Below are 26,160 nucleotides of genomic sequence, written 5' to 3'. Positions count from 1 at the left end.
TAGTTGGCTTTGCGTATAATTGGCACTGTTGTAGTCATTGCTACTCTGATTGATGTTACAGGTGTGAGGAGTTGAGGGCATATGGCAAAAGGGAATATAAAAGGGAATATGGGATAAAAATCCTGAACAAACAAACTTTATTTTCAGGTTTCATGAAACCTGAAATAACAATAAAGCAACAAACTTTATTTTCAGGTTTCATAGAAACTATTTTGTGTACAATCAATCAGTCATCAACAGTTAAGTGCCTGTTATTTGGGAGATCTAAAACAAAAAGCATCAAACATAACTTTGGCCTTCAAGGAGGGCTTAGAAAGCTTTCATTATCAAATATTAGTTGAGAAAGCAAAATACGTGCAGGAAACAGCCCTGAATTTATTCATTAAATATATTGTACCCTTTCAGTGAGCAAAACATTATGGAAGGTGCTGAGAAGCTAACAAAGAGGAGTAAGGCGGAATATGTATCTGGAAGATGTTTACAGTCTGGCAGAATAGACAGACACGAAAATAAATGGTGACAACACTATGCAGAATGAAATATGTGCTAAAGCAACAAAGAAATTATTGAGTGCTTATTATATTCCATTCATTAGCTCACTTAATCCTTAATGCAACCTATGTTTTAAGTACATTATTATTTCCATTTTACAGATGGGAAAATTCAGGTATAGAGGTGTGTGAATTCACTTGCTCAAGATAACCAACTAGTAAGTGACAGAGCTGGTATATGATTTCAGGCAGTCTGGGGTTCCACATTCTACAAATAAAGTACCACATTCTACAAATAACACATAAAAGGAAGCAATTTGTTGTTAGAGATAGTATGATGCTGAGAGACTTGAAAATATTACAAGCCAGATTATCTTCATGGGTTAATTGTTAGTGATAGGTATAAATTGTCTCTCACTGAATGGGGAATACACAGATATAGAAAATATAACCATCTTCTGCTCTCAAAGCTAACACAAATTCTCATGCCACCATGGGGTTGGATATCCGTAGAAAGGAGCCCAGGACTCCTGTATCTGTCACCTACCAATTTCCTTCTTAAAAGATGATGGATTACCACAGACTATCACTCAACACTGCTCAAGTCCCCTAAGATTTATTTTTACAAAACCTTACAATTATTCAATCAATTCCTTAGATCCTTTTATCCAGGTTTTACCTCTAGAGCACATATATCTCTCCAGTCAGCAGAAATCTTTATTCCTCTTTATACATTATTAAATTAACTTTATGGCTTAAAAGTAAGTATCTCATGAATTTTGTTATCATCAATTAGTAATAAGTGTATAATGCTTTATAGTGTTCTTCTACATAAATTATTTTATTTAATTTCTATAACAGTGTACTATGTTAGAGAAAGTTGATATTAATACCCCAGTTTTAACCATGAAGAATTGAAGATTTAGGCAAGTTTGAATAACTTTCTTGAATTCATATGGCTGTGTGTTGTTGGTCCTGACTTAGAACTAATCCAGCCTACTTATATTTTCTCTCTCTCTCTCTCTCTCTCTCTCTCTCTCTCTCTCTCTCTCTCTCTCTTCTACTACCCAGAGCCTGACGGTACCTGGGTGTTCAGAAGAATTTGAGTTTCTAAAAGTGAAAATGTGGCTATCGCAGCTAGAATGATGGTGCACACTAGGGCACAGCAACTCCATGAGAGTTGGTCTAAAGGAGTCATCCAGGCAGCCTCAGCCACTTGTTCGTATTGTGATAAGTGGCTTAAAACTTCACCGTGATAGATTAGAGATGGGAGTTGGTGAACTTTGTAGAAGCAGGGAACTTTGGTGGACTTGGAAGAAGGAATGGCATTTGAGGAGGTTGAGACAAGAATGATGACTTTCTGAAGAGAGAAGCAGCATGTACAAAGGTACTAATAGAGTTTAGTAGAAAACACATTTGGGAAAAAGGGACTACTAGATTATAAACCATATTGTGGGAATTAGTTGGAAATCAAGTTGGATAAACAAGATGAGAAGGCTATTAGTTTAGAAGTATGGCATGGAAAACATGGAGAAAATCATACCCTTGAAACAGGGACTAGCATGCTTAATGGGCTATTTGGGGATCATCAATTCATTTTTGTTTGGAAGAATGAGTAATATTGAGGCAAGGTCAGCTGGGAACTCTATCCTGGATGGTGATGAGGCCTCCAGTTAGGAGAATGATGTGGGAATAAAGAGAAAGAAGACATTTTAAATGTTGAAATGTTTTGATACAGTGACAAACTGGATTCAGACGATGAGGCATAGCAAAAATTTAAAAATAACTGCAAGGTTTCTTATTGAGATAAAAAGAATATGGTGGCCACTAGCAGCAAAAACAGCTAAAGAAAAGGTCTAAAGTTTAGAAAAACATTTTTCTTGCTTGTTGAGTGTGATGTGATGTGATCCACAAGGAGGATGTCCACATGGAGAAGTTTTATGGGCTGATTAGAAAGTGAAGTGGGAAGAATCTGATCTGGGAGACTTTGATAAGGGGTGGTATTGAATGCCATCAGATTGGGGTAAGCACAGAGACATGAATCAGAGAAATAAAAGCAAAGAGTCAGTATTGGAGGCTTGTGGAGTTGCCTCATTTAGGTGCTGGATGATGAGTTGAAGCCTAAGAGAGAGACAAGAAGGAGTGATCAGAGATGCAGAGCAAGAGCCAGGAGAGAGGCATGTCAGTGATGCCAGAAAAGAGAAAGGATCAAGGAGTTGAGTACATCAATAGTTATAAAATAGGATCAACCGCAGGAACTTAGAAGAAACATATCATTGGGTATAATAATAATGCAAACAAAGGAATTTGGGCAAAAGAATTCGAGGTGAAGAAATTAATCACAGTGCATCTACCACCCTCAACAAATAAGTGTAGTATATATAAAGTTCTAAACTAACACTTTGAAAAACTATTTTAAATATACAATGTTAGAAAGTCAGTAACCTACAAGGCAATTTGTAGAATTCATCCTGAAAGCTGCTGACATAAATACGTCCTTTAGAAATCTCACCCACTTGGATAAAATTAATTGAGAAAAGTTAAAAATATTTACAGAAAGAGTGAAATTTAAAAATTAAGATACATATTTTGTGAAATATTAAAAGTAACCCCAATCAAAGTGGAACAAAAAGGCACACAGAGGTAGCTTGTAGACTTCTTAAATAAGCTATGCGCTTTCAAGCACCTGGTGCTGAGAAAATTTTAGAAGCAGTATACTTAGTCATAATTCTACTAGCTCATCATGCCTTTGCTATTTTCTAAATTCTCACTTTATTGCTAGAGAGATTTGCATGAAAAAAGATGCTTTTAAAAGTTTCTGCTGTTTCTCCTGTTTATTCCTTCACCTGAAGTCATAGTCATATTTTCATAGGAGTAAATCATGATTTCACAGACAAAGGATTATAACTTTGGGGTATAATTAGCTGTCAGAATATGAAGTTCTTAAAATGAAGGTCTTGTTTGTAATATCAAGTGTTCGTGACAAACACAATGAGTAGTGATGAAAATGTGTCCCAAAAAGTGACCTGTCATGTGGGTGATTGCCTACATTATGAAGGGATTTCTGGGATCTAAAATTTTTTATTATGGTATGAATTTAAAATAATAGGGGCTGGGTGTGGTAGCTCATGCCTGTAATCCCAGCATTTTGGGAGGCAGAGACGGGCGGATCACCTGAGATCAGGAGTTCGAGATCAGCCTGGTCAACATGGTGAAACCCTGTCTCTACTAAAAATTAAAAAACTAGCCCGGTGTGGTGGTGCATGCCTCTAATCCCAGCTACTTAGGAGGTTGAAACAGGAGAATCGCTCGAACCCAGGAGGTGGAGGTTGCACTGAGCCAAGATTGTACCACAACACTCCAGCCTGGGCGACAGAGTGAGACTTTGTCTCTAAATAAATAACTAATAAATTAAATTAATAAATAACTCATTCTGCAGAGCCCCATCATAGGGAGTTCGTGTGAGGAGCTATTTCTTTTCTGGCTTAAATTGCTATTGTAATGTTATATGGCTACTGCCATGATTGCTTCAAAGACTTCATTTGGATTATAGGAACATAGGATACCAAATGTCAGCACATGCAATGTGTCTACATGGAACTAATCCCTGTGATGGTGAGAACTGAGTAGTGTTCCAGCTACTTCAACATAGAGTCAAAATTTAAGAATTCCATAAAACCACTGAGAAAACAATTGTTAAGTGTTTCCCAGGGAATTCACTTTTTTCTACCTCCAAAATTTATATCCATTGGAGAATATACATTCCCTATTAAGCAGTGAAAGGTGAGCTCTAAGGTGGTACAGACAGAGCAGGGCTTACCTTTCCAGTGCTTACCTTAGTGCCTGGTACATGGAAGTCACTCCCCCACACTGGTCCCCTCTGTGTGTGTGTTTGTTGAATGAATAAATGCATGAAAGGGAGGATCAGTAAGAACTGCTCTGGGAACAGATTCCTCTTTGCTCTGTGCCTGTGGGAAAAAAACTGTGCCACACTTTTCCAGGCTAGGAACAAAACTTATAGCTACTGCTTCCCTTATAGTTTGATAGCATGGATATTTTCCAGCATGACTGTGTGTGTCTTCTGCACATTTCTGGTTAGGTGGTTACTTGGAAAGGTGATTCCTAGCTGGTATTGTTGAGTACATCCTCTAGGGAGCACTGAGTGACCTCTATTTAACCTCTACTGGTATAGTAATGTCTTCCCATAATAACTTTTTTATACATTATGCCTACCCATGATGACACAGATGGAGGCCAGAGTTACATTAAACATACGTAAAAGTTATATAATCCAAATTTGTGAGTAGGAAAGAAAAACATGCTGGAGGAAAGACAGAATAATCTTTTTCCTTTCTTTACTGAAAATTATATGACAAAATCCTTGTCATATGAAGGGGCCATCAAAGGCCGTTCAGTTAATAACATAGGAAAACAGTATTTTAGATATGTGTTGGTTAATTAATTAATAATAAATTAGTTTTCTGGATTTTATAGTTTTTAAAACATTTGTAATTGGTTTGCGATTTACTGAATCATTCTAATTAAGCATTTGCTTTAATACCTAAGTTTGTATTTATAATTTTATATTATTTTTCCTATAAAAAAGGGGGATGCCCAAGTTGTATAAGCTTCAGGCAGTACAAAATCTGTTTCCTGACTCATATGTCCTGTTGCTTATATTTCCCTAATGGAAAAAGCCTACATATCATCAATTTCGTTGAGAAATGAGAAAATGTCTAAAGGGTCCTGGCATTACTCTCTGTGTTCACCAGAGAGAGGCTAGTACCATTTTATGTAATCCCCCTGGGGCATTCAGCTCATAGTCACCTCTTTCAAGATGACAGAAGAAGCAAAAAAAAAAAAACCGAAAGTTCAAAGGAAGTTTCTGGGTTCTCTCCTTTTACAGATGTGGTTCAAAGAGTGCTGAATTTAGAGCCAAAGTGTTTGAATTATGATTCCTGACCTGCCTCTTATGAGCTGTGGGACCTTGAAGAGATACCTTCCCCTTTCTGAACCTCAGTAGTCTCTGCCTCTCAAAGGTGGCTTTTATCTTGGCCTATTTCACAAAGATCTTCTCATGATTAAGTGAGATAATATATGTCAAAGGGCACTGCCATGATTAAAGTGCACTGGTTTAAGTTGTTGCTGATGTCTGTTATTTCTTAGTAAGGAGAAAACATTCTATGACTGAGTAGGAAAGCACATATTCTACCCTTCTTCAGTGTTCTTTATAACTATGTGTATTAGTCCATTTTCATGCTGCTCATAAAGACATAGCTGAGACTATGCAATTCACAAAAGAAAAAGTAACAGACTCACAGTTCCACGTGGCTGGGGAAGCCTCACAATCATGGCAGAAGGTGAAAGGCATGTCTGGCATGGGAACAGACAAGAGAAGAGAGTTTGTGCAGGGAAACTCCCATTTATAAAACCATCAGATATTGTGAGACTTATTCACTGTCATGAGAACAGCATGGAATAGACCCACCCCTGTGATTCAATTATCTCCCACCAAATTCCTCCCATGACACTTGGGAATTGTGGGAGCTAAAATTCAAGATGAGTTTTGTGTGGGGACACAGCCAAACCATATCAGTATGGTGCTGGAAGATGGCTGGGGGAGACAAGGAGTCAGAGGACATGTAGGGGAAGTAAAAGGAGAAATGGGGTTTGAGGGACAATGCTAGCTTCATGAATGCCCTGGATAATGAAGCCAAAGAGAAAGGTCATTTGCTGCCTTCCAGCCTGGTCTCCTTCAAGCCTGTTTGTGAATGTGATCTCATTTAGTCAGCTGGCTAATCTATCAGCTGGCTGATAGACTACTAACAACCAGTTAGTCATTTTTGATACTTTTTCTTACCATAATCCATATATTTGCTGGTTACTGTATTACATGGAGCTGTTGTCACAGGAAGTTTTCCTTATCAAATGCTGCAAAATGAACAATTGTTTTTGTCCCTACTTTTGTTTTCAGGATCAGTTGCACAATTCATGAAAAAATATCATTTGTGGGGGCCATACAGTAGAGTGAAAAGATTATTGTACTAGGAACAAGGGAATTCTGTTTAACCCTAGCTCTTAAAAAGGCAGTATACACTGAAGGTAAATCGTGTATTGTCTTTGAGTTTCAGGTTCTTTGTTGGTAAAATAATTTCAGCCCAATTGAACCAAAGGCATTTAAAAAAAAATAATAAAGCATAGATGTTGAAGAATTTTGCCAAGCATAAAAAGCTGCCCGACTAAATGGTGATATTATTTGCTAAGAACTCCTAATGAGGAGGCAGTTAAATAAATTAACTATGAGATTGAGAAACAGAAAAATCAGCAGACACAAAATCTACTAATTTGGTAATTCCTAGGGCCATTAGTTTGTCATATGTACACATGCACTGACATAAAAATAAATATGAAGCACTCTTTTAATCTAAAAATGGCTTTTCCTTTTCTGGACAGTCTCATAATGACAATCTGGCATCTCCAATTCCATCTAAGAGGATTGCTTGAAGCATTTAATCAATCTTTCAAAAAATGTGCACATCTGCTGCTTTTATAATTGTGACCAAAAAAAGGTGCTGAATGTATTTTGCTCCTTTTCTGATTCTCAGACAGAACCACTGACAAGGATTCTAGACTGAAACTTCCCACAATGCACTGATGGTAACTTCCAGACAAATAATCAGCTAACCACAGTATACAATCCGCTGCCCACGTTGGAAGAAACAAATCAGAAAACCGCTGTTCCATAATCAAAGAAATGAAAGAATGGCATAAGTAAAATGACAGCCTATTAATTCTGGTTTGGAAAGCATGAATAGCACTTTTGATGAAGTTTAAATTTCTTTGGCTCTTCAGAAATGGATAAATCATTTAAAATAAAAATAGATGTTGTTTTACAGAACACTCATTTCTCTCAATATTTATTATTTGAAGGAAAAAGTGTTTTTTTAATGATGAAAAATAATGATGAAGTGTTCACATGAATGCTTCAATATAGCATACAGTTCATTCTCTGATGCCTCAATGAGCTCTTCAGTTAAAAATTATTTGGTATAATTTAAGTAAACCTCCAGTATATGAAATTTTAATTGAAAAGATATGATATTTCATTAAGTGCTGTCACACATCATTATTGTTGCCAAATGAGGCTTGGCAGTATCTCCAAGACACTTTTCTACTGACTGGATTTTGTCTTCAACCTGAGCCAAATACAGCCTTCAAGATATACATCAGCTACCATGTGCAGCACGAGAGAGATTATATCTGTATATAGACATAATATACATTTATATATTTTCTATCATTTATACAATTTATTTTTATATGAATACTTTTATCTGCAATTTCATGAGAAAACTTCAGCAATGTTAGAATAATTATCAATTTGTAAAAGCCGTGCACCTGGAAAAGTATTTATAGTTCTAGGAATTAACAGTATGCTGTGACAGTCAGATGCAAAAAGAGAAGAAAGCATTTTGGAAGTGAATGTTCCCTGGGAGTCTCTCTAGAATGTGTAAGAAAGCTAAAGGGAGCTCTTTTTTGTTTTTGCAAATTTTTTTCTCAATTTTGAGATAATAAGCTTTATTTTCTTTTTTTCCTGGGGTTGGCAAATTCACCTTGAAAAAGTTTCAGGGAATACCAGTGAGAAAGGCACATACACATTAGTGCTGGGTTTTAATTAGGACCCATTCTCCTGTATCATCATATCTAACTTGACTGATGCTCCCTGCAAAGTTATATTAGAACTACGGAGCCAGCAGGACAACTTTGTCTCGCTTAATCTGAAACTTAACTCAAGTGGCTACTGAGCACATAGGTAACAACTGCCTACCACCTTAGTGAGCAATTCAACATACCTGGAGAAATTCCTGGACTAATATAAGTCTACCACTTTTCTCTATGGGCACCATATTTGGGCATTTACTTTGGAATACTCGTTTCAGGTAACAGTTCATCTTCTACCCTTTCTTCTCCAGAGTCTCCAGGTTGACACCTGATGCCACCCACACCATGAGCACAGTGGCCATTAGTGTAACAGAAGTGACTTTCTATATGAAGGGCTATCACACTGGGCTCCTCAACCAATTCTTCCTGTCCATTTCTTCAAGGATTCACAATTAGTAAGAATCTTGGCTGGGCATGGTGGTTCATGCCTATAATCCCAGCACTTTTGGAGGCCTAGGTGGGCAATTCATAAGGTCTGGAGTTCGAGACCAGCTTGGCCAACATGGTGAAACTCTGTCTCTAATAAAAATACAAAAATTAGCCAGGTGTGGTGGTGCACGCCTGTAATCCTAGCTACTCAGGAGGCTGAGACAGGAGAATTGCTTGAACCTGGGAGATGGAGGTTGCAGTGAGCTGAGCTTGTACCAGTGTACTCCAGCCTAGGTTTGACAGAGTGAGACTCCATCTCAGGAAAAGAAAAAAAAGAATCTCAAAGAATGGATACCCTGGTTCTTCTGCTTATTTTTCATAGCCTTATAATTGGGGGAAAATATTTGAAAAGTGGGAAAGTGGGTTCATAACAATTGTCAAAAAGAGATCCTGAAGAAGATCTTATTGAGCTTTCTAACTTTACAGTCCTGATTGAGACTTGGGACAAGCTAAAGTTTTGTTGTGTGTAATTATTGTTATTCATAAGCTGAAAACACTTTTTGCTTTACAAGGGGTTGGTAATAAAATATACTTTTGGAATAGATAGTCTCTGTTTTGATGGGAAAAATTCACATCTGAATATATCCTTGAGGGTTCGTCTTATAATGCAGAGATGGAATTACTTCCCAATTTTCCATAAGAAAACATTTAAAAACACAGCTCTGTAGACGGAAATTCTAAATCAAAATTAGTAAAATAAATCCTATGGGTGACCAAGGCATAACTGTGGCTCTAAAATGGTTTTGCAAATGTGTGTGGAGATTTTCTTTTCTTGATATACCTAACAGCTTGTGCCTGTAAATTCTGTCTTGCAAAAATTTGTGGAAATGCATATATCTGTGCAAATGAGAACGTGTGAGTGGTAGAAAGAAATGGAGTGAGAGAACTTTTGTTTGAGAAGCTCTTCACCTCCCATGGGAGGGCATAAGATGGAAAATCAGCAGGTAGGGCCTTCAGGCTTGAGCATCTATGGGGAAGCAAGAAATGAGAAGGGAATGTCCTGTGCTTGGCTTGATTCAACCTGGATTGTCTGACGATCTACTCGGCCTGCCACACAAGAACATATAACTCAATATATTGATTATAATCTGATATAATTGTTGTTTAGGGACCAAAGGGTAAGTCCAGTTTTGTCATGGGTAATAAATGCTTATCATCATGATAGCTAACACCTACTGAACACTTATTACATACCAAGCGATATTCTAAATGCTTTCCACATGTTAATTGTTGCCCTCACAGCAGTCTCTGAATTAGGAACGATTGATATTCCTGTTTTAAAGATGAGAAAACTGAGGCCCATGGAGATCAAGTAACTTTCTCATGGCTCCAGAAAGGAAGCTGCAAACTGGGAGGGAGCTGAACTTCTAGGGTTGGTGGAATCAGGCTGCTCTTTTTCTCAGGTTTGTGATTTTTTTCTGATTGAAAATGGTTACGAAGAAAGGTAACCATTTATGACAAGGCTTAAGAAGGTCCCTGTCTCAGTGGGCTTCCCAACAGGTAGAGGGAAATGAAAAATCCATGAAAGCAACCGACTGGTGAAAGTGCTAACCACAGGGCACATGCCACACAGAATTCACTTACATCTGATTAGAATTCTGTCAGTCAGTTAAGGTTTTTTGTTTTTCATTCTTACCTTGTCTCTATCCCTGCTGCCTGAAATTCAGTTCCTTGGATTGCTATATGATTATCTTCTAAATGCATTAAAATGCATTGGCTGATATGATCATAGGCATTAAATTATCCTTACTGCTGTTACATGAAATAGATGAAGTTTTAAAATAAATATGACCAATCTTGCTGACTTTTAATTTATGTCTTTCTACCTCCCTGAAGGTAATTGCTATCCTGACCTTTGGTGTGTGTGTGTGTTTATTAGTGTCTATTTATTTTGTGTGTGTGTGTGTGTGTGTGTGTGTGTGTGTGTGTGTGTATGTATGTATTTGAGATAGGGTCTTGTTCTGTCTCCCAGGCTGGAGTGCAGTGGTGCTGTCTTGGCTCACTGTAACCTCTGCCCTGCCAGCTCAAGCAATTCTCCCACCTTAGCCTTCCTAGTAGTTTGAACCACAGATGCACACCACCATGCTTAGCTAATTGTTTTGTATTTTTGGTGGAGAGGGAGTCTCACCATGTTGCCCACTTTGGTCTTGAACTCCTGAGCTCAAGCAGTTCACCTTCCTTGGCCTCCCAAAGTTTGGGATTACAGGGATGAGTCACCATGCTCAACCTAGCTTTTTTTAAAAAAAGTATTGAATTCAAGTGGTGAGAATAAATATCTGTATCTTGTTTCTTTTAAAAAAAACTTTTATTTTGAGTTCGGGGATACATGTGCAGGTTTGTTACATAGGTAAACTTGTGTCATGGGGGTTTGTTATACAGATTATTTCATCACCCAGGTATTAAACCTAGTACCCATTAGTTGTTTTTCCTGATCATCTCCCTCCTCCCACTCTCCACTCTCCACTCTCCAATAGGTCCCAGCATGTGTTATTCCCTGTTTGTGTCCATGTATTCTCATCATTTAGCTCCTGCTTAAAAGCAAGCTAAACGTGGTATTTGGTTTTCTGTGTTAGTTTGGTAAGGATAATGACCTCCAGAGTGTCCCTACAAAGAACATGATCTCGTTCTTTTTTATTGCTGCATAGTATTCCATGGTGTATATGTATCTTGTTTCTAATCTCAGAGAAAGTATGACATTAACCAAAATATTCCTTCCATTCTTAGTTTACTAGGATTTTCTTTTTGAATCATGGATTGATGTTAAATTTCATGAAACTTTTTCTCTTTATATTGAGATAAACTTATGATTTTTCTTCTTTACTCTTAAAAGGGTAGAGTGTCTAATGTTCAATCAACATTTCATTTCTGAAATAAATCTTACTTGTTTATGATATATTTCATATTAAAATAGTTTGAATATAGTTATATTATTTAGTTTTTTGCTTTTCTGTTCATGAGTGAAATGAACCTATGATTTTTCTTTCTTATACTGTTCTTTTTGTGTTTTGTTATCAAGATTATTATGTCCTTATAAAAAGTCAGACTGTACCCACTTTCTCTAGTTTTGGAAAAGTGTATGTAGCGTTGGTGTCATTTATTCCTTACATATTTTGCAGAATTTGCTAGTGAAAATGATTAGTCAGGGGTTTTGTTTGTGAAACGATAATATAGTTCAACTCTCTTATTTACAGAAGAGAAAAAGCCAGGGAAATGAATGATATATTTAGTAACTGATACCTCAGAAGCAGGTGAACTGCTTCCCTAATTTCACTTCCCTGGAATTATCAAGTCAATGTCTTTAATAGTTAAAGGAATATATAGGTTTTTCTGTTTTCGTTTTGTTTTATAAATTATATTTTCTAAGACTTTTTATATTTTATCTAAAATTTTAGTAATCAAGAAAATTGTATTCTGTTACCTTTTTAAATGTCTGATATATAGGTGATGTTTCTTTTTTATTCTTGATATCATGTAATTTGATCTTACTCTGTTTCTTAAAACCTTGGTTACATATCACTAGAGGTTCATCAGATTTACTTCTTTTTTTCTAAAATCAAATTTTAGCTTTGTTGATATTCCTTATGGAAGAACTCCAGTGAAGTGTCCAGAACTTAGAGACACTGACTTCTTGGTGAGATCAAAGAGGCAGTGTGCTAGTCACACTGTAGAAGCAGAGGGTCACTGGATTGCAGTGAACCAACACCAGTGAGGAGGAAGCCAAGGGTATCCTAGAGAGACCAGATATTAGAAATTCATCCTTTGAATGTCACATCAGTCTTTGATATTGGAATTCAATACTAGAACAGAAAGGAACTTCAGTAATGACTGAGATGGAATTTTCCTTTCATCCCAGAAGGCTGCCAGCCTGAAGTTAGAATTGCATTGATATTATCAAAATTTTTGTAGCCTTACCTTCATAGTTTCTCATTTTTGTTTATCCATAGAGGTGAATCACTTCAAAGAGAAGGGACAGATTCTCATGGACCCTACTGCCCTGCAGCCCAGACAGTTTGCTGCCATTGTTTTCCTGCTACTTACTCTCAAACAGGTAAATTTCCAGATCCTAAAAGGAGTGATGCTATAACTAAGTTTTTGTATGTCTGTGAGTGTGTGTGCATATATTGTGGGGATTTGATGATAATTTTTAATTAGCACAACTTCAGGTATACATATCTCAGAGGAACACTATGAGTATTTGGCAATTAATGTTTGTAAATCACCTTGAGATCCTTGAGGTAGAACGATGCTATATAAATGAATAATGAAGTAATAAAAATAATAATGCATGCACTTACATTTCCAAGCCTGTTGCCTGAAAAAGATCTTGAAGTTGAAGGAGAGCTGTGCAAAATGTAGCTAATAAGAAAATATTGTCATACTCCCCTTAAGCCGTAATGAAAAATATCTGTGAAATACAGAATACAAACATAACCCATGCCTGTGATTCCTAATGTATTTATGAATGCTTTTCATTTGGATAAGTAACTATTTCACTATTTGTATATAGTAATTACATCAAGAATTAAAGACTGTAATCATTTATCTGGGATGTTATTAGGTGAAAGCTAATTGGCAGTTGTTTCAACATAATTGCTTAATGTCGTTCAATAATAAATAATGATTCTAGTATTAATTCAAGTCTTGTCAGTGGCATGATGGATATTTCTGCAAATATTTTTAGAAGTAATTTGCAAAAGGCAAAAAAAAGCCTAAGGTGTGCTCAAAACATAAAATAAGTGACTTTTCATATCTTCATTTCCTTTCAATATTAAAGGTCAATGATCTTATGCCTTTAACAACATTCTTTTCCCTCTGCACTGCAAAAGGGGGAAGAGGAAGAATATACATATTTACTTTGCTGCTAAATTCAACCATTTATATTTTGGTCAATTGAATTCTGAAAGTTCTGAAAATAGCATCAAACTTCATAGAACCAGTACGATGAGCTGTTTTCCTGATTATACATAGTAAGTTAGGGCATTGTGTCTTTACTAAATCAAAGCTTTAGAGTAGAGAAAATAGAAGAAAAACGTGATTATATTAGATATTAACTACTTTTACACTCCAATTTCACAACTTTCATACCTAGCCAAGTTTGTATGAGAAACTGCATTGTTTATTTTTATTGCTGTTATTTGTTTGTTGTCTGTTACCCCCAACAAGAATATAAGCTCTTTGGAGCAATATCTTGTCTTTCTTACATGTATTTCTACTTTGCCCCATAATAAACACTTACAAAATATTTCTGAATAATTAATTGATGATCAAGAACCCCATTGTTTCCTTCCCAAAACAATGAATTATTATTTGGAGACATTTTTGTTATATGAAATTATAACAATTTAACTATTGCTATGAAATTTTCTAATTTCCTGGAAGCAAATACCTAAAAGGAAAATATGAAGGCATTGAACTTGCTTCCTGGGGGTCAGTGCTGTACAGGAGCTGGCTTGTTTTGGCTCATGAAAGCTGGTTGTGATCAGTGATGTCACATCGTGTGCTTTCAATAGGCTTTGGAGGGAGTATGTAGACCACAGAAATAGGAATATTCTGCAAGTCAGGGCCCCCTGCCTTACCCTCTCCATGGAGAGCTTGTTATCTAATATCCAACAGCATACCACAGTGGAGGTAGGGAAAAAAAGGGTAAACTTGATAATGAATAAGTCATGGAAAATCATGATATAGAATGATACATATATCATAGCTATTTTTCTTCTATGCTGATGTCAGAATAGAAAAGAGGAAGTGTCTTCAAACTTGGCAAATTTACAAACATAAATTAAAAATCATGAAGTATCCTTGTGGTCTTTAAAGCATTCTCATTTAGATAATGCACTTTTACTTCAGGTCTAGGCAGTATGTTTCTCAATTTCAGCACACTAACAGAGTAGAAGAAAGTTTGACAAGTGAGGATGAAGGTTGTTGGAAAAAGCCTAGATTCTTCTCCCAGTTCTTAATCACAGTTTGTACAGTGAGGTCACTTATGTTGAGGTTGGAGGCACATACAACTGAGAAATTCTTTTAAGAAGTTCAAAATGTGCCCAGATTGGGTAGAACTGTATGCCTAAAGATAACATTTTAGAAACACAATTTATGGTCAAGTTTTATAAGTGGATGTAAACACAAATTCAGAAAGAAAAAATGCTCAGTTCAGAGAGATGGAAGAAGTTACAGTATGGGAATTATTAGATTTTTAAAATTAATCATTGATAAATAATTGACATATGTGGAGATCTTGGATTCTTTAGGGCCACAAAAAGTAATGGAATGATCAAGAGGGACTATTAACTATAAAAACCTTCCAGGGCTGGGAGTGGTGGTTGAAACCTGTAATTCCAGCACTTCGAGAGGCTGAGGTGAGTGGATCACCTGAAGTCAGAAGTTCAAAACTAGCCTGGCCAACATGGTGAAACCCTGTCTCACTACAACTACAAAAATTAGCTAGGCATAGTGGTGGGTACCTGTAATCCCAGCTACTAGGGAGGCTGAGGCAGGAGAATCACATGAACTTGGGAGGCAGAGGTTACAATGAGCTAAAATTGTACCACTGAATTCTAGACTGGATGACAAGAGTGAAACTCCGTCTCAAAAACAAAACAACCTAAAACCAAAAACAAAAACTTGCAGAAAGGTCAATGGTGGATGATGGAGCAACAATAGCTGACTTGGCAATTCAGTCTTAGAGAGCAGTTTTCATTCAATAATAATAATGGAGGCTAAATCAAAAACTAGTTCCTAGTGGATAGGTTCTTTGGGGCATGAATAATATTAAATTTTTTAAAGACTGGATATGAAAAAGAGAATAGGAGAGCTTCATAAAAAAATTAGAGTTTATGTACATTTTATTGTTTTGGAATGAAGAAGACAAGTATATTTGTGGGTAAGAAGAATCCAATGGAGAAGAAAAGTAAAAAGTAAGACATATGATTTAGTCAAGAAAATAAACAGACAAGGGGAAAGGATAAAATTATATAGAGATTTGGATGTTGAGGGAAGGAATTTTACATATTCAATGTTTTTTGTCTTTATCTCAGTCAAATAAAAAAAATCAGGCCATATGGTGAGATAAAGACAGGATTATTATAGTGAAGTAAATAGACTATAAATTTCAGAACCTGACAAACACAGGCTTATTTCTAGGTTTTGCTGCTTATTTTGTAACTTTAGACAAGTCACTTATCATCCTTCAGTCTACTCCCTTAAGAATAAAAATAATAATATCAATCTAAAAGATTTATTTTAGTTTTAGAGCTAACAATAGCTGACATTCATTGGATAATTTATAACTTCCAGTTGTTAAATCAATGTTTTGAAGTAGGTGCTATTATTATTCCAATTTTACAGGTTAAGGAAACTGAGATATACAGAGATTAAGTAACTTTAATAAGGTCACATAGGTTGCAAGAGACAGAGCTAGGATTTGAACCTTGGCAGGGGACTATACAGCCTCTCTAATGTATCTAAAACATCTTAGTACAATTCTTGACATGTAGAAGATTTGATAACTAGAACCTGTGATTATTGCAAACTTTATTATGTTAAAGACTTGTCATTTTCTAACTTTATATAGAGTTAACCTTGTTAGAAAATCATCTGAAAAGAAATTAAACATTTTATGAACACTGTGTTCAATTCTGGATAACAACAGAGGTTACACCTAAGGTTTAATATAGATGGCTATGCTACAGGCATAGATTAGGGCCCAGATATGTTTACTGGTGATCTAAATGACTAATTTTATTTTTGTTTTAAATAATATCCTATAATAATATTAATCAATTAATATAACCTTAGATAATAGAGATTTATATCACTTAAAAGATATCCCTTTCTCACTTATTTTTTTTAAGGATTTATAGCATATCAAGATATTGTTTGGGGAATATTGAGGGACTTTTACTGCTTATCAGAGTAACCTGGTATCAACTGAGATGTACATTACTTGGAGTCCTTCGTCTTATCACATCTCATTAATCTGGAACTGTGGCATCTGCTTCTATGTTTGTCTCATTTAAACCTAGCACCTTTTATTTTTACTAATGGAAAGCTGAGTAATTTTGAATATATAGTACAAATAGATAAGCTAGACAAGTATAGTAACAAACAAATTGTTAGCTTGAAGTATTAGAACGTTGGCAGTAGAGAAGTCCTTGGCCAAAACCAGAGAGAATAGCAAAATAGATGGTGGTGAGCCAGACTCTAGAGACACCTTTCCTCTAGGGACAGCTTTGAATTCCCAAATGAATGATCAAGAAGCCAAACAAATATTTGACAGTTTTGTGGGGGTAACTAAACAAAAGCTGAAGTCTTGAGCTTCTCAATGGTAGGAGGGGTCTGATAAACTCTCCACTATTTCATTTGAGACACTAAAGTTCTGCTTCCTAGGAATTAGGATGATTGAGAAATAGAATAACCATCACAGGGAATATAACCTAGCACTGAATCATAACACTTGAAATTGCATTACAGTGATCTCAGATTTCTGGTATTACAAGGAACCTGAACAAAAACAAATAAAAATTTTGTCCAGAAAAATATACCACCTTTCTAATCCTGAAATTATTTGTAAAAGCAATTTTAAATGTCTGGCATGCAATAAAGAATAACTAAATACACAATGTTATGATACAATGTGAATAAAAATCAAGAGAAACAATAGAAAATAGAAAAAGACTTTTAGAGGATTAAGAATTTTTTTTGAGAGGGACTTCAATATAGCTATGCTTACATGTTCAAAGAGAGAAAAGAAAAAATGGAATTTCAGTGGCAACTATTTTTAAAAAGAAGATGGCAGAATTGAAAAAGGGCAATAGATATTTGGCACAATACTTTAAGATACATAAGATACTAAAACATTCATCAATAATTAGGTCTCAATGGATATGTTTTAAAATGAGTTGCAGACAAATGAACATAGAATTAGTAAAATGATAACATCTGTAAGGAAAACACATCCAGAAGGAAAAACACAGACAAAAAATGAAAAATGAAAAATACAATAAAAAGATGACAAAAGATACAATGATAAATTTTAATTTGGTGTAGTTAAGTCTCAGAAAAAAAGAAATGAGAATGGAAAAGAAGGGATATTTAAGAAATGACTGTGTTTTTAAAATAATGCATCAAGCCAGAGATTCAAGAAGCTTTATGAACCTAAATAATAAAAGTACAAAGAAATCTACTTTTGAACCCTTCAGAACTAACCTGCAGAAAATTAAGAAAAGAGAAAATATATTAAATTTAGTGAGAGAATTGAGCGATTACATTAAAATGAAGCAAAATTAGGCTGATTTGTGACTCCTTGATAGAAACAGGTGAAAAAGCCAAAAACCAACCAAACACACACACACACACACACACACACACACACACACACACACACACACAGAAAATTCAACTTAGGTTTTATACTTAGAAAAAAATTGCATCAATAATGAAGATGTAACCAAGATATTTTCAGTCCAAAATAAAACATAAAACAGAGAATTTATCAGCAGTAAGTTCACACTAAATAAGATGTCCTTATTGCAAAAGGGAAGTGAAAGGTTTGGCAGGTTATAAAGCTTCATGAGACTAGCAACTATGTGAGTAAATGAGACTGAATATTAATTGTATTATAGAATAGTTATAGCATGATAGCATGTAAAATATGCATATAGATTTAAGACACATAGCTACAACTCTCAAAGACAAGTAAGGTTAACATAGTTAAAATGTTGTATGCTTTTTGCTATGACATTAAAATTGATCATTTAAAGAAGAATTTTGTAATCTCAGAGTAACCATTAGCAGTATATATATGCATAAATATATATACATATGCATTTGCATATGATATGGATGTACATACACACACATGTATTTGTATTTATATTTTCCAAACTAACAAAGGTGATATAGGGAATAATGAAATTTCTCAGTCAATCAAATATAATCTAAGGGAGAGGGGAAAGGGAAACTTAGATCAAGCAGGACAAATATAAAACCTATAGTAAGAAGTAGCTATAAACCCATAGTTTTGGAAGTAAGTATAAAAAGTTCCTATATCCAACTGATACAAACAATAAAGACCTATCCACAGGGCCAAAACACAAATCTGTTCCTAAATTTCATGCAGTGGTTTCCCTTCAAAATTATCATGGCTGTAATAAGTTAATCAACAACAGATTAGCTTTCATTGAAGCTTTGAAATTCAGCCAATCACTTAACTCTACACTTACTCAAAGTCTTATATAAGTTGAAGTACTTGCTTCGTTCAGAGATCTGATTTCTGCAAGCAGCATACATCTTTAAATAGCAGATAATGCATTATATTCACTCTTGTTTCATATATATTTCAAGGGTAGTCTCTCCTTGACAAAATACGGAATATTTTAAGCATTTTGGTTCTTTCACATTAATATAATAAATGATACTGGAACAGTTAACATAAAATGATAACATCTGTAAGGAAAACACATCCAGAATGAAAAACACAGACAAAAATGAAAAAGAAACATAGAAACCTATGTAAAAAAGATTAAATTAGACTACTATATTGTACCATTCAAAAAAATTCAATTCCAGTTACATTGTAGATCTTAATATGCAAAGGAAAACAACAATACTTCAGAACATAATAGAGTAAATGCCCTAGGGCCTTGGATTAGAAAATGATTTTTAAAATAGACTTCAAAAGAACTAACCATAACAGAAAATATCAATTAAATTTGGCTGCATTAAAATTAATATCTACTATTCAGAATGACAACAGGCCAGTTCTCAAAGTCCAGGTGCCCTATTTTGTACCGCTCAGTCACATAAACAAACCTGTTTGTTTCCTCCATTCTGTACCACACTACATCATGTAGGACCTTTGTGACCCCACTTCATTCTTTGTGGTGGGATTTAAAAAAAAAAAATATGCCACCCATGAGCATTTCCTCTGGAAAATTAAAGTCAAAATCATCTTACATTTCAGGATAGCTACCCTTATTTCTGGGGTATATGGTTCTCCTTTCCACCCCCACCCTAATGCTCACCCATGGTTGGGACAGGCAGAAAGCCCCCTCTATGCACCACTCATCAGAGTTCATGCTGAATTCACTTTTTCCTTTCTCTCTCTCCTCCCTTCTTCCTTATCTCTCTAGAGACTCTAATTCCTGTGGGCTTGGTGACCTTTGCTTTTATACCATCCTGCATATTCCCAAATGATTTGAAAAGACATCATTATTATGACATGTCTCCGTTATTCCGGACAACAGAATACATGAGAAGCAGGATCCCAAGATCAAAATAGTCTTTTTGCTAATTGATTTCCTCTACTATGAGTTTCAATTGTTATGTATTAAACATAAACATTAAAATGAATGTCTAATATTTTACTACATTTTTCTTTCCATGGGATATAATTCTTGGACATACTGAAGCTTCCTATATAGATAGAATGTTTATGGGTTAATGGGAATTACTTGAAAATGAAAATTCATCAGATAATCTCTCAAATATTATCCCATTAAAGATATTTACACTTACATATGCTAATATTCGTAATCTTCTGATAGCTAACATTGAGTTTCATTTTAGAATATGAACAAGTTATAAAATAAATTGATCATGTTTGATAAAAGGGTTTGAAAAAATGTTAAAGATATTAGGGTCATACACTGGAAAATAACATTGAGTTATTTTTTTCAAATCTTTATTAATTTATTCCACAGCTATTTATTGGGCACCTAGGATGTGTTTGAAAACAGTTAAAAGTCACACTCTATAAAGCTTATATTCTAATAGTGAGAAACCAAAAATAGCAAAAAAAAAAACCAAAAACAAAAAACCCTCTAAAGCAATTATGTAATATACAATCAGACATAACATCAAGGTAAGAACGATAGTGGGTCTCACTTTTACAGAGTGGTCTGAAGAGGCCTCTCTTTTGTGATGACATTTAAGCAAATAACTAAATGAAGAGGAGAGTAAGCACAAGAGATACCTACGGGTTGACTTTTCCATGCATGAAAGAGTATTGTGGTATGTTAGAGTTCCATGATGCAAAGCAGTGCCTCCAAGGAATTGCAAAGGAAGAAGAGAGTGCTAGACAGGCCAGATTATACAGGCCATCTGTAGTCTTTGGATTTATACTAAGTGTGACTGGGAAGGAGGAGTCATTGGGAGATTTTGTGCAGGAGAGTATCAAGATGCAATTTAAATTTTAAAGGATTCATTTTGAGAATAAACCACGGGAAGTAAGTATTGAAGAAGACATTGCCGAAGTCCAAGTGTGAGATCCTGGTGGTTAGGATCGGAGAGGCACTGACACACACTCGAAGACTTTGTATACGTTCTGACTCTTTGCAAAGGGCTAATCTATATAGCATTTTAATCAAGTGTTTGCATTATATTTAGAAGACTGAGAATGAATTGAAGGAGAGTTAGTAAATTCTTATTAAATCTTGTTGTTACAGGAATTCTAAAAAACATTGGTTTAGTGGCTTCAAATTATTTATTTTGTTGGTAGAGTACTATAGGCCATTTCTTCAGATATGAAATAGGAATTTTTTTATTCAAAAATATTTCAAGGGTATATTTCCAATATAGTACTTGCTTTGAATCATGCTCTATTATAAATAAGTCCATATGGGAGGTTTCACTGAATTAAAAAAATTTCTCAAAAAAATATTTGTGAAGGTACCAGGTTTCTGACTTTGTGAACTCCAGAAATTATCTAGCTCCAGAATCAATGAATGTCACTCTTTCTTTTCAGCTAGAAAATTATCCCCACAAGATGTTTTCATAGAGCTACTCTTTTAGGTGTAACAAAATGACCAGGTGTCTTTCTTCATGCAATCTGGCATCGTCCCCACCCTCATCATTGGTGCAGATAATCTTGGAGTTGCATGCCAATTTATAATGAACATTGGATGAGTCTATACTAGTTTTCAAAGCCTGGCAGGAGAATCACTATCTAGGTTGTAATTAAATTTCAATGAATTGCTGCAGTGAGAAATTATTTAAACAAACCTGGGAACAGTATTTAAGTCTTTCCTTTCAAATGATGAAATTATATACAAAATTATTAAAATGTAAAATCCTAGGATTAACCTCTAACTTTGAGATTAGCTTTCTCTTTGTGTCTCAACTCAGAATTTTATTTTAAAATTCAGAAGAGTTTAAAAAATGATTTTTAAATGGCATCCTCTGAGTTCATTATGAAATCTTACTCTAATCCTGTAATGGTATTAATTAAGTCATGGGGAATTCGGCTCTCAGGATTGAAAAACAAATTACTAAGAGTTTTCTTTTAACAAAAAGATTAATAGGTGGGGATCTATGAAACCCAGGCATACCTAACTTTGAGTACAGCGGTAAACTCTGTAAAACATTTTTTTAAAATTCTGAAATGTAGAAGTTGAACATCAGTAACGTGTCCTGCTTTCTCAGGGGAAGCTTCAGAGTGATATGAAGATACATCAAATAGGCTTCTTTGGCTTTAATCTTTTTTTACAATAGGGATTTTTGTTGTTGTAGCCAGTTTATGAAAGCAATACACCTTTGTTGCAAAATATTTAAACATTATAAAATATATAAAGTAGAAAAGGAAATTCTCCTTTTTTGCCTATTCCTTTTCCTTGACAAACCACCTCCCTGCTTACCCTGAGATAATCATTGCTAATAGTTTGATATGTATTTTTATGATATAGTATATAATATATAGCTGGGCATATGATATAAATATGAGACATAATATAGTGTATAGTGGACCTAATTGTTTTTGACTTATGAATGTATCATGAACATTTTACATGTCAAACCATGATTTGTGTCATTTTTTTTAAAGAGCTATATAATCAATTGAATCAGTATATCATGTGTGTGTTTGTGTGTGTGTGTGTGTGTGTACACACACGACTATTTGTGCATCTGTTACGTTACAGCAACAGAAAAAGAATTTTACATACATTAAGTAGTTTAACTCTTGGGGAGGCTTATGTGATGTCTACTACTAGGATCTTTTTTATGTCACAGAAGATACTAAGACATAAGGAAGTTGAGACACTGTCCAAGATCTCAGTACTCAATACAGCTGGGTCCTGATTCCAAAGCTTATATTCTTTTAACTGTGCTACAAATCCTCTCACATTTTAACTGTTTGTAGTTATTTTCTCAATTTAAATGAAAGGCTCCATTGAATAACAAAATGTCATTTTGTATATTTTTAGCCCTGTCTTTTGGATAAATTTCCAGGAGTGCAATAGTTTCAACTCCAATCCTTATTGGGAGAGAGACACTCCTAACAGTGTTATATGTGCAAGTGCCTATTTTCCCAAACACTTGCTGAATCTAAGACTGATTGAACTTCTTAATTTTGACAAATTGATGGATGCTGATTAAAAGAATTTAAATCTCTTTTCAAAAGCTTAATGCGTACTTGTGTTTCTTTCATGAGGAACATCAAGGAATCAAGAGTTTTGGTCTTTATTCTTATTACATTGTAAAAATTCTAAGTTAAAGACATAACCCATTGTTGTATTTGTTGTAAATATTTTGAAAATTTGATGTTTCTCTTTACATTTTGTTTTTGTGACTTTTTCATGTATATTATTTGGGCATAATGGACATACACCTGTGACTTCCTTTTAGTCTTCTAGCCATAGTATTCCGCTGAGAAAGATTTAGCCAAAATTTTAAAAAACATTCTTTTTCTTCTTCATCTTGTTTTTTAAATGTTATGTTCTAATTCATAATTAGTAATTAATTTTGCTTTGCATGACAGGCATCTCTATCATACCAAATGTAGGATTAATTGTCCCCGAATTTACATGGACTTAGCCCTAAGTCTATATAATTTCCTCACTAATCTTAAGCATAAATCCATAGCTCATACTGTTTCTTTAAAATACTTGTCTTCTCGGTTTGATCCATTATTAATAATTCACATCTTGTTTAGCCAAGTTTAATTGTTAAGCAGCTCTTTTCAGAATAACATGATTGGTATTATACTTTCTGAGCCTTCAGTGAAAGACATAGGTTTTCTTCTCTCAGAGATGAAGAAAAGGCTAAATATGCCAGAATTTCCTAAATTATACTCCACTGACTCTCCAATGAGATTTTAACAGTTATTTTGAAGTAGAAGGGGCACTGTTGTCCAGTAAATTTGGAAAAGTGTATTAAACAAAATTAAAACTCATTATGATGTGTTTATATTTGATTTTACTGTAGGGCTTCTTAGAGTTCTCAATCAAATATTGTGTTTATGTTTTTCTAAGAAATAAATGTTCTTTATTTATATATATAAATTTTACACATTATATATATATACATATAATATATTTGTCCATAGATACCTTTTTAGTAAGTAACATATGTCAAGATATCATACTACAATAACTGGAATTGTTTGGAAAATTATCATTGCAGTTATTAGGTTGTATAATTTCAGATGCTCCGTTCATTGAGTCTCATGGAGAATCAAATCCTAGCAAAATGTAAGGAAAAATTTTCCTGCTTACTTTCACCAGTCTGTTAAATAATTGAGCTCTAATCTATGTATTGGAGATATATCCTGTTTCTTTCTGTATAATAGTCATTCATTTATTCATTAATATTGATTTAATGCCTACTGTATATCAGGAACTCTTCCAGGTCTTAGGAATACAGAATAAAACAAGTTAGAAAATAATCTTGTGGAAGTTGGTGGAAGGAAGGGGAAAGACAGAAGATAAATAAATCAGTAAAATACTAAATTTTTCATATCATTGACAAAATATGAAACAGAAGGGGCATAGTGAATATGTTGTGTGTGTGCATGCATGTGCATGTGTTGGGTAGGAGTGTAGATTTTGGTATGATTCAGTATTAAATATGAGGTCAGAAATGTTTTGCTGAGAATGTCGGATTTTAACAAGAACCTAAAGGAGATGAAAGAGCAAGTCATGTGTATTTGGGATGAACACTGGCATCGAGAACAGGCAAAAAGAACACTGAGTAATTTTTTTCTCTTTATGAGTTTGTTAAAGCAGGCCAGCAATTCAAACAACACATTTCTTAATCAGAAGATATTTAATTATTTTAACCTAGAGGACATTTAGGACATTTATTACATCTGTGTATGTGAGCTGTAGGAAGGTTATAGCTGCATAGTAAGTGACCTTGCCTTCTTTTACTTTTTCTTTAAGACAGAGTCTTGTTCTGTCACCAGGCTGGTGTGTAGCACAATCTTTGCTCACTGCAACCTCCGTCTCCTAGGTTCAAGCGATTCTTCTGCTTCAGCCTCCTGAGTAGCTGGGACTACAGGTGTGCACCACTATGCCTGGCTAATTTTTGTGTTTTTAGTAGAGATGGGATTTCACCATGTTGACCAGGGTTGGTCTCGATCTCTTGACCTCTTGATCCACTCGCCTTGGCCTCCTAAAGTGCTGGGATTACAGGTGTGAGCCACCGCACCTGGCCATACTGTGCCCTTTCTTAAACACTCCCTTTGGTATGAGAGCTACAAAAATTTTTCAGGTGCAGCATTTGCCCTTAGAGAATTGCCCAAGAGATTTGAATTTGTCTTGGATCTCTGATGGAAATGTAACCCTTACTCAGCTTTAAGCTTTGAGAGGAACCTCTAATTTCTTATGTGACTCACTTTTGTATTTTCTAAAAAATTGCCATTCAAAATGTTAACTTTACTGGAACTACCTAATATGTTAGTGGGGCAAATGCTGCAATGATTATTTCACACTGTGGCTGTTGGGAAGGAGTTGTTGGCTATTGTTGGCATACAAAGCTGTGGGGAAATCTAGCATTGTTTGCTCTTTCTTCTCGGAAAGCATGGTTAGTATCATGAGCACTATAGAAGCCAGGGATGGGGTGGCATTGGAATTGGAAATTTAAGGCTGGGCACAGTGGCTCACGCCTGTAATCCCAGCACTTTGGGAGGCCGAAGTAAGTGAATTACTTGAGGTCAGGAGTGTAACACCAGCCTGGTCTACATGGTGAAACCCCGTCCCTACTAAAAATACAAAATATTACGGGGCGTGGGGGTATGCACCTGTAATCTCAGTTACTCAGGAGGCTGAGACAGGAGAATAGCTTAAACCTAGGAAGTGGAGGTTGCAGTGAGCTGCAAAAGTGCCCTGCACTCCAGCCTGGGTGATAGAGTAAGACTCTTTCTCAATAAATAGATAGATAGATAGATAGATAGATAGATAGATAGATAGATAGATAGATAGATAGATAGGAAATTTAGGAAAACAAATTCTATTCTTCATCACCTTCCCATATTTTCATTTGTCATTCATCTCCACATCTTGTCCCACTGGAAGGTGTTCAGAGGCAGTGACATGCCTGGAGTCATGATGTCCTTTAATGACAATGCCTTCTTCTGGAATACCTTCTAAAGGACCTACCTGAGGCTGTTTTACAGTTGACTCCATTTTTTTTATAGCAGAAGAAGTATACTCTAGTATAACAAAAATTATAGCAGCTATGATTTGTCTGCCCTTACCAAATCTCATGTCGATTCCACTGTTGGGGTGGAGCCTAATGAGAAGTG

At 35.1% G+C, this 26,160-nt stretch overlaps 1 long non-coding RNA gene across 2 annotated transcripts in view; it reads left to right on the top strand.

The window, feature by feature from the left end:
* Window positions 1-26,160, top strand: part of LOC118147356 (uncharacterized) — a 192,341-nt gene that overhangs the window by 74,775 nt on the left and 91,406 nt on the right. Inside the window, exons 2-3 of one of the 2 annotated variants that reach the window (XR_004733674.3) lie at window positions 12,587-12,690; window positions 19,772-20,101. This is a non-coding gene — a long non-coding RNA (uncharacterized LOC118147356). Of the gene's footprint in view, window positions 1-12,586; window positions 12,691-19,771; window positions 20,102-26,160 lie in introns of those variants that run through there. The other variant, XR_004733675.3, reaches the window with a different exon arrangement.

Source organism: Callithrix jacchus, chromosome 14 (assembly GCF_049354715.1).
Source record: "Callithrix jacchus isolate 240 chromosome 14, calJac240_pri, whole genome shotgun sequence".
Lineage (NCBI taxonomy): Eukaryota > Metazoa > Chordata > Mammalia > Primates > Cebidae > Callithrix > Callithrix jacchus.
Note: the sequence above shows the minus strand (reverse complement) of the source record. Positions and strands in the feature narration are given on the sequence as shown.